Source organism: Micrasema longulum, unplaced genomic scaffold, assembly GCF_059751315.1.
Source record: "Micrasema longulum isolate JH-2025_06_02 unplaced genomic scaffold, ASM5975131v1 h1tg001388l, whole genome shotgun sequence".
Classification (NCBI taxonomy): domain Eukaryota; kingdom Metazoa; phylum Arthropoda; class Insecta; order Trichoptera; family Brachycentridae; genus Micrasema; species Micrasema longulum.
Window position 1 is genome coordinate 86,681 of NW_028278574.1, and position 7,880 is coordinate 94,560.

The following is a 7,880-nucleotide window of genomic DNA, read 5'->3' on the forward strand; positions in this document are numbered from 1 at the left end:
AGACAATTCAATTACTATTTTACATTTTAAATCATCTATTATTTTTTTTCTTGTTTTCCAAATGCATTTGATTTTATAATAGGGATATCAGTCTCGAAAATGTCGCAAAAGCGATGAAACCGGCAAATGGTTTTTCCAAGATATATGGATTTAATTATAATTCTTCTTTTAGTTCCATAAAAAAAACTTTAAAAAATAAATTCTTTCTTTTATTATTCTTTTTCTAATCTTGATGGCGCATAGGGAATTTTATCGATACGCCAATCATTTTTGTTCCGTGATGATTAGTCTTCCGCTTCTCGTTTAAGTCCAGGTACTACGAAATACTCTAGTATAAAAACACATTTTAAAATAAATATTTTTTCTCTTCCTTCTCGAGACCTCTTGCATGGTGGGCAAACGCGCTGCTCATTTGACCGAGAGGCGGACAAAATTAATATTAACAAACAATAAAATAAATCAATTTTACTGGTTAGTGTTTTTGCGATTCATCTAGAGATTTGCCAAAACAAATAGAGATCTTTACTTTGAAACAAATAAACTGTCACACCGTTTCCCCGTAGGAGTAGGCAGGTAGTAAAAAACGCCATATCACTATATCTTTGCATACAGAACTTCCTTCTTCTACTTTCATGCATCTTCTAATGCACACTCGCCGATTATTCCAACTTTTGACATGTCCATCTTCAAGTATTTGATGGACTTGGTCGTGCCATGTCTTTCTTCGTCATCCTCATTTTTTGCATCCATCTACATTCGCATCATAAATCTTTTTAGCTGTTCTTTTGCTGTCCATTCACCAGGAAATGTAGATGTGCAATCCAACACAGGACTATTTTTATTTATTTTGTCAATAATGCTTCTTAGCCTTACATTAAACATGGATCTCGTAATTTAGTCTCCTTTTTGTTTTATTTCGCATTCCATACATTGTTTCCATCCTATTATACTATATACTATCTAGTACATTATTTTTTGTTTAGGTATTTTTACAGCTACTACACAAAAATAAGTAGAAATATGTTGGCATTACTAGGGCTAATTGAAAAATCGGCTTAAAATGATTTTCACGAAAATGGCGCAATAAAATGTGTCCAGAATAATAATAATACGTAATAGAGTTTACTTACATATTTGTATGTGTAGAACGTTTGTGTGTTTATGTGTGTGTATGTGCTTGAGATCGCATTTTGACAGCATTCAGGCCTCTTTAATCCTTGTTTTTATTATTTTATACATAAATGTCGGAACCGAGATTCCATTGTGAACTGTTAATTTATAAAAACAAATTCATTTTAAAAGAAACCGAAAACGAGAAATTTAAATGTTTAATTAAGCAAAAATTTATTTAAATGAAATCCATCTTAATTAAAAAGCAATAAGTTCCATTTTTTTTTTTATTATGGTCAACCTCTGCTTGGCGGTTAAAGGGGGTACACGAGGACAATGGGCATCGGGGTAAAAAAATAAATAAATTATTATTTCGGGCCCTCCACGCTCGACTGATTCGTGACAAATTCTTTATTCGTCCATTTTTTATCACAGCCGCTGCCGCCTCCCAACTCGTAGGAATGGCGCTTTAGTGCGGGACGGACTGGGAACTGGGAGTGAGACTTATCACTTTATTTTATTCGCAGTAATAAACTAAAACACATTTAACGCATTTGTACGACCACTTAAAGTGTGTGACGGCTTTTTTATTAGCGGCGCTTAAAATAAACGCGATTTAAGTTCTCGTGTTAGGGGCATAATATGAATTCGATAAACCCATTTGCATAAATAAACCGGAGGATATAATTAACACGCCTTTTTTTAACGGGGACATTTATGTTGATAATAATATGACTCCTACAACATCAACCATTGTTCAGAGCAGTAACAAGGATCTTTTTAGTGGAAAATCGCCGGACTTAGATCCACTATCTGAGTTTTTCTATTCTTATCATGAAGAATCAGCAATTATTGTAAAGTCTGGGAGTATCCTACTCATTTTGATTCTGAGGCTTTGTTATTTCGGATTATTCTATTTTTATAGACCTGGAACTGATGATTGATGCAAAAGACTAATAACATTTGTGTATCCTACAAATTATTCCTGATACACTGCAATTAAATTACTTAGGCACCATAATTGTTGACTTTTGTGAAGTAAAATAACTGAAACCTTTATTATGTGGGTGAGATTCATCCCGCTGAACTAAATCACCTACTAGGCAATGCCTGAAAACAATTTTCCAATTTTTATACTTCTTCTTTTACTAGGTAGTAATTCAACAATGTTTGAGTTTGTCCAAATGCTTGCAGACTGGTTGGATTTCCTCCCTGGGGAGTAATTCATATTTAAATTTATTTCAAAAGAGAGGGAAAACATTTTTGAGAAGGAAATATAGAAGTCTAGGCATTTAGAGGGCTTATGATCTTTGCCTACTAGGTGATTTGGTTCGGCCGGATGAATCTCACCCACGTGATAAAGATTTCAGCTCTTTTACTTCCCAAAAGTCAACAGATGGAAATGTTGAGGAAATGTGGATGTTCAAACATGGGCAGAATGGTGAATGTTACACAGTGTGTAAAATGGCCACTTAAACCAGCCAATTACAAGTCATAAGCCCTGTAAATGCTTAGACTTCCATATTCCCTCCTCAAAAATATTTTTCCTCTCTGTTGAAATAAATTTAAACATAATCACACATATTAAATCATGGTACATTTTTAAATGTATGCGTCCGCACATATATATATTTAAGAGAGTGTTTTAATGTATTCGTATGAAAGTAAGTGTTTGATGTGTAAGCTTGTGCATCTTTTAAAATCAAGTTGTAGTATATCGCAGCCAAACAGAATAAGTTTTATTTATTTTTATATAAATGGTAAATATTTAAACAGATGAAGAAAATTCATTTTAATTTGAACAAAAATGAAATAGGGAAGTGTGTTGTGCATAGTTTGTGCTTCAAGCAGGCAGGTGTAGTAAATATTTATTTTGTGTCATGCGAAAGACGATATTTAAATTAATATTTTGAGATTAGGTTTAAAAAATCGACTATACTTCTTAATAATTTAAATAAACATCATATTTCAGACAAAGTGCGTCTGTTTTCAAGGGCAAAAAATACATTTTATTTAGTAGATTGGTTGTAGGTGCAAAGCGTATTTTATTTTTTTTATAATCTAGGTATTTAAAAAAATTCGGTTTAATATTTTCAGTGTTCGTTTGGATTTGTATTTAGATTTTTAATTCAATTCAACTCATTTATTTTGAATATAACATATACATTACAAACATATGTTCAATACGTACATATTATAAAAAAGAAAAAAATACACTAAAGAGACTCATGTCAAGTAGTAGGAGAATCCTGTTGTTAGGTTGTTGGCTCCTCACAACTGATTTAAACTCTAAATTACTGCGTACAAAAATGTAGTATTGAGTCTTCAATGAATTGAGCTTTTTAAAGGGTTTGCAAATTATTGAAATGAAGTCCAGCATTTGATACGCTTTTTCATCAATAGATTTTATATGAAACCCAAACAGCAATCTACTATAAAAAATTACCTATTTAGTTAATTTGTCAAAAACTCTAATTGTTTGACTGATACGGCCCTTATTCAGTGTTATCCTTACTTGTCACGTCACGTCGCGTCACGTCATCATCAGTCAGTGTGCGCACACTAACCCACCTGTTCCTTCACGGTCCGTCACCTCCTGCCCTGCCACAGTACACAGTACACAGTACGGACTAAGCACTAAGCGCTACACTATGTTTGTACTATCTCTGCCCGCGCTATACAAGTACCGATACACCGATATGCCGATATACGATATACGATATACCCCTCTCTTCTCCTGCTCTCCGGATGCAATACAGAATGGCTCACATCACACGTACCATCCAAATCTACACGACTGGGTAAAATTATGGTGTATTGACATTTATCAAATTCTGTCTTGTATATTTTAATATGTATTCAGCGGCTAGAGAGGTAAAAATCCTGCAAAAATTAATAGTGGAGATTAGTCCTCCTCGTAGCGTACTGATAAATGCGTTTTTGTCCCAACAAATAAAAAACTATAATTACAGTTAAAGTATTTGCTCCACTCCACATACCCAAAATAGTTTTAAAACCCGTGGGTATTTTTATAAGTTTCCCTGATACAAAAAGCAATGTTTATTTTGTCAATAAACGAGTTACTGTTTTAAAATTTTCGATGTCATATTTCGCGATTCTAACGTTACGTAATATTAAGGTATTTTAACAATTCGGGTAAACTTAAAAAAAAAATGTGTATTTAAAATGTTTTTTTTATAAATTATAATGATATAAGTATCAATGTATTCAAAATAAGTTTTGATTTTAAATTTTCGGGCATAAAAATTAGAACACACAAAACGGCTCGCATTTGTCATCGCGTCATTTTGACGTCACGCGTTATGACCGCTGACTGCGCTTCTTATAAACAAAGCGTATAAGTTTGGGGCTAAAATGTAAGAATACCGTGTTTTTCACTGAGCGCGAAACGTCTCTTTTTCGGGTAATTCAAAATATGCATATTTCAAATATTTTTAGAAAAATTATCCAACATTGCACGTTATAGAATTTAATACCATTACCATAATATTTTTTTTTGTTTATTTCGAAATAAAAAAAGTTATCAGACCCTACTGAATTTAACTCTACGACTTTCATTGCCCTTTACACCATGAGTTTAGCAAATAATTGGAAGGGCTTTTTGGATATTGTCATTCATCCTCATGACTATATTATAAACATCAAAATGGTATTTACTCGTATCACAATAGCCTACGTCATTATATTAATTTTATAAATTTAATAACAATACAATAACTATCAAATTACCCTATGTAGTTTCGTGGTGTGCAATAGGCCAATCGCTGCAGCCAAATTAAGACCCCTTACTCACTTCACTGACTCCCGTGCACTGGATTCGGTTAGCAAATTACCAAACAATACCTACTCAAAACAGTTTTAACGCAAATTCAATCAAATCTCACAAATCTAATGGAGTGCTAAAATAATATGATTAAATATTCTGTAGCAATTTCACTGTTATATTTGTAGATAAGAAAGCATCGGAGCTACGGGGGACATTCAACACATAGCTGAAAGCACTGGAAAAGTTTGGACTGAGAGTGAGTCGTACAAAATCTGAATACATGGAGTGTGACTTTTGAGGGGCGGAAGACGTAGGCTGTGAGATAAATATTGATAATAATACAAAGCTTCACAAGGTGTCACATTTTAAATACCTTGGATCTATGTTAACGACTAGTGTCCGTATAGATGAAGATGTTTATCACCGTACCAATACAGCATAGTGGAAGTGGAGATCTCTCTCTGATATTTGTCACCGTACCGAAATAGCAAAGTTGAAGAAGAGATCTCCCTCTGATGTTTATCACCGTACCAATACAGCATGGTTGAAGTGGAGATCTCTTTCTGGCGTACTCTGCAATAAAAAGATGCCTATTTAAACCAAAAGCAAAGTATACAAAACAGTGTTTAGACTTGCTAAGTTGTGCGGTGCAGAATACTGGACAATATCCAAAAAGCAAGAAGCAAGCCGCATACAACTGAAATGAAAATGTTGCGCTGGGCAGGTGGTGTAACACGCATAGACAGAAACCGCAATGAGTATACCGATAGCTGAAAAACAGACAGTTGTTGATAGTTTTGCCTTTCAAGTTTTAGTTTGATATATATATATACATATATATATATTTATACTACTCGTATATATTAATGACCTAATAGGTCTTTATAAAATGATTCACTCTACATACGAATCTCCTGACCTTCTAAATCTGATAAATTTTAGAGTAGGTACCCTAAAAAAACACAGATTTTTTTCATATTCCTACTACGTCATTTAATTATCACAAATATTCAACTATACTACGAATACACAATCCAGGAAACACTTATTGCGGACTGCAGATATTTCGTTAAATCTTTTCAACTCGTATAAGTTTTCCTTATGTAATAAATTTCTGGCAGCAAGGTTGTATGATATATTCTAAAGTGTTATCATTTACTCTACTCTCATACTACTCTGTATTCATAGTTAAATATTTTATATTTTCTTATTCATTTTACATGTGCTTTATTAAAATTTTACAATACTTGTGTTTATTATGCAATCTTTAATCTAACACCAAGTCTTTGCTTATTTTTACAAAAGTATGTAATATGTATTCTTATTTAGATACAATAGTTTTATCTTTTGCTATTGTTTGTTATGTGTTTCAAGTTAAAATTTATTTTGCTACTGTTAATTATTTCTAATTGATACTTATTTATTTATTTTTGCACCACAACAGGCCAGGAGGTGCAATTACAGTGGTGGATTACATCACAGAACACCCAGGCTTGAGAAAAATCACATTTTAATGTTTGTTTTCTCCCCGGTAATCGAACCAGGAACCTTGCGTGTGTGTGTCAAGCGTCTTGACCACTACACTACGGATGCCTAAAATATATGTATCATTTTTTAAATTCTTATATGTATAAGTTCTGTTTTGTTCTTTTTTACAGATGTATACTTTTAAGCATTTTAAAACACATTAATAATTTGTTTATAATTTTATTCTCTACCCGCTTACAACTGCGGATTTAAAGTAACACTTAGAATTTTTATTTTTTATTTGCGTATCTTAAAAAAAATATTTTTTAGTGGGTATGTTAATTTATTTAAACATTTTACAATGTTTATGTGTATCATGTCATCTTTATATATATATATATATATATATGCATGTGTTTTTTAATTATGTTTTCTTACTAGTTATATGTAGAAATATGTATTTTAAATTTTTTGTTTATTCAGAAAAACAACAGCAATACAAAAAAATATACACAACATTATAAAAAAAAACATAAAATAAAGCCAAATCAGTTTTCCACTTAAATACAATTATAAAAATCTATTTAATAAAAATGTATTTAACGTACTAAACGCTATATTTTATCTGTTACTTTATATATTTTATCTATGTACCATACTTTTAAAAGCCCTCCGAGCGTTAATGTGAATTGAATAAATAAATATATACATATGTATATATACACGACTGCTGTGTTTTTTACTTTTAAATCACGCTGAGAATATTATATTTGTAATACAGACTTTTTACTATAAAAATGCAGAAATATCGTTACGACAACCAAATTAATACTGATTATCCTCTTTTTTGTTTTTATTTATGTTTATATATTTTTTTAATTAAATATTTATAAAAAAAACTTCATGGTGTTTGGAATCAAACCCAGTACTTTTTAACTTAACTCTGCGACAATGCTCTTGAATAACTATATTTAAATACTGTATCGTCTTAGGCCCGGTTGTTTGATCGTTAGTAAAAGTAGAGTTTTACTATAGTTTAATTAACCAATGATTTTGGTTTTACTATCGTTCTACTATCAGTGCGTTGTTTCACCTGCATTTTTACTATAGTAAAATGTAACCACTGGTTTTTCGATTCCAAAGCTAAAAAATTAAATATTGTTCTTTATTCATTTTTTACAAATGGTTACACTGTGGAATGTGACTTTGAAAACGCAAAACACCGAACAAATTAAACCACGTGACAACATGGCATTGGTACTGAGTAAACGCAACAAAATAACATCGGTTAACATAATCTTATAATATTTTATTTTTTTCAATTTAATGAAATAAAATCCGAGTTACAATTACAATATTATAATATCTTATTTGAAAGCAAGAATGATAAGAAAAATTAAATGACAACTAAAATACTGTCAATCCAACAAGATAGCAAATTTTAGCTCTGGAATATTATAATGTGGGAATAATATTTATATGTTCTTTGTTCATGCCATTATTTATGATTTAAAAA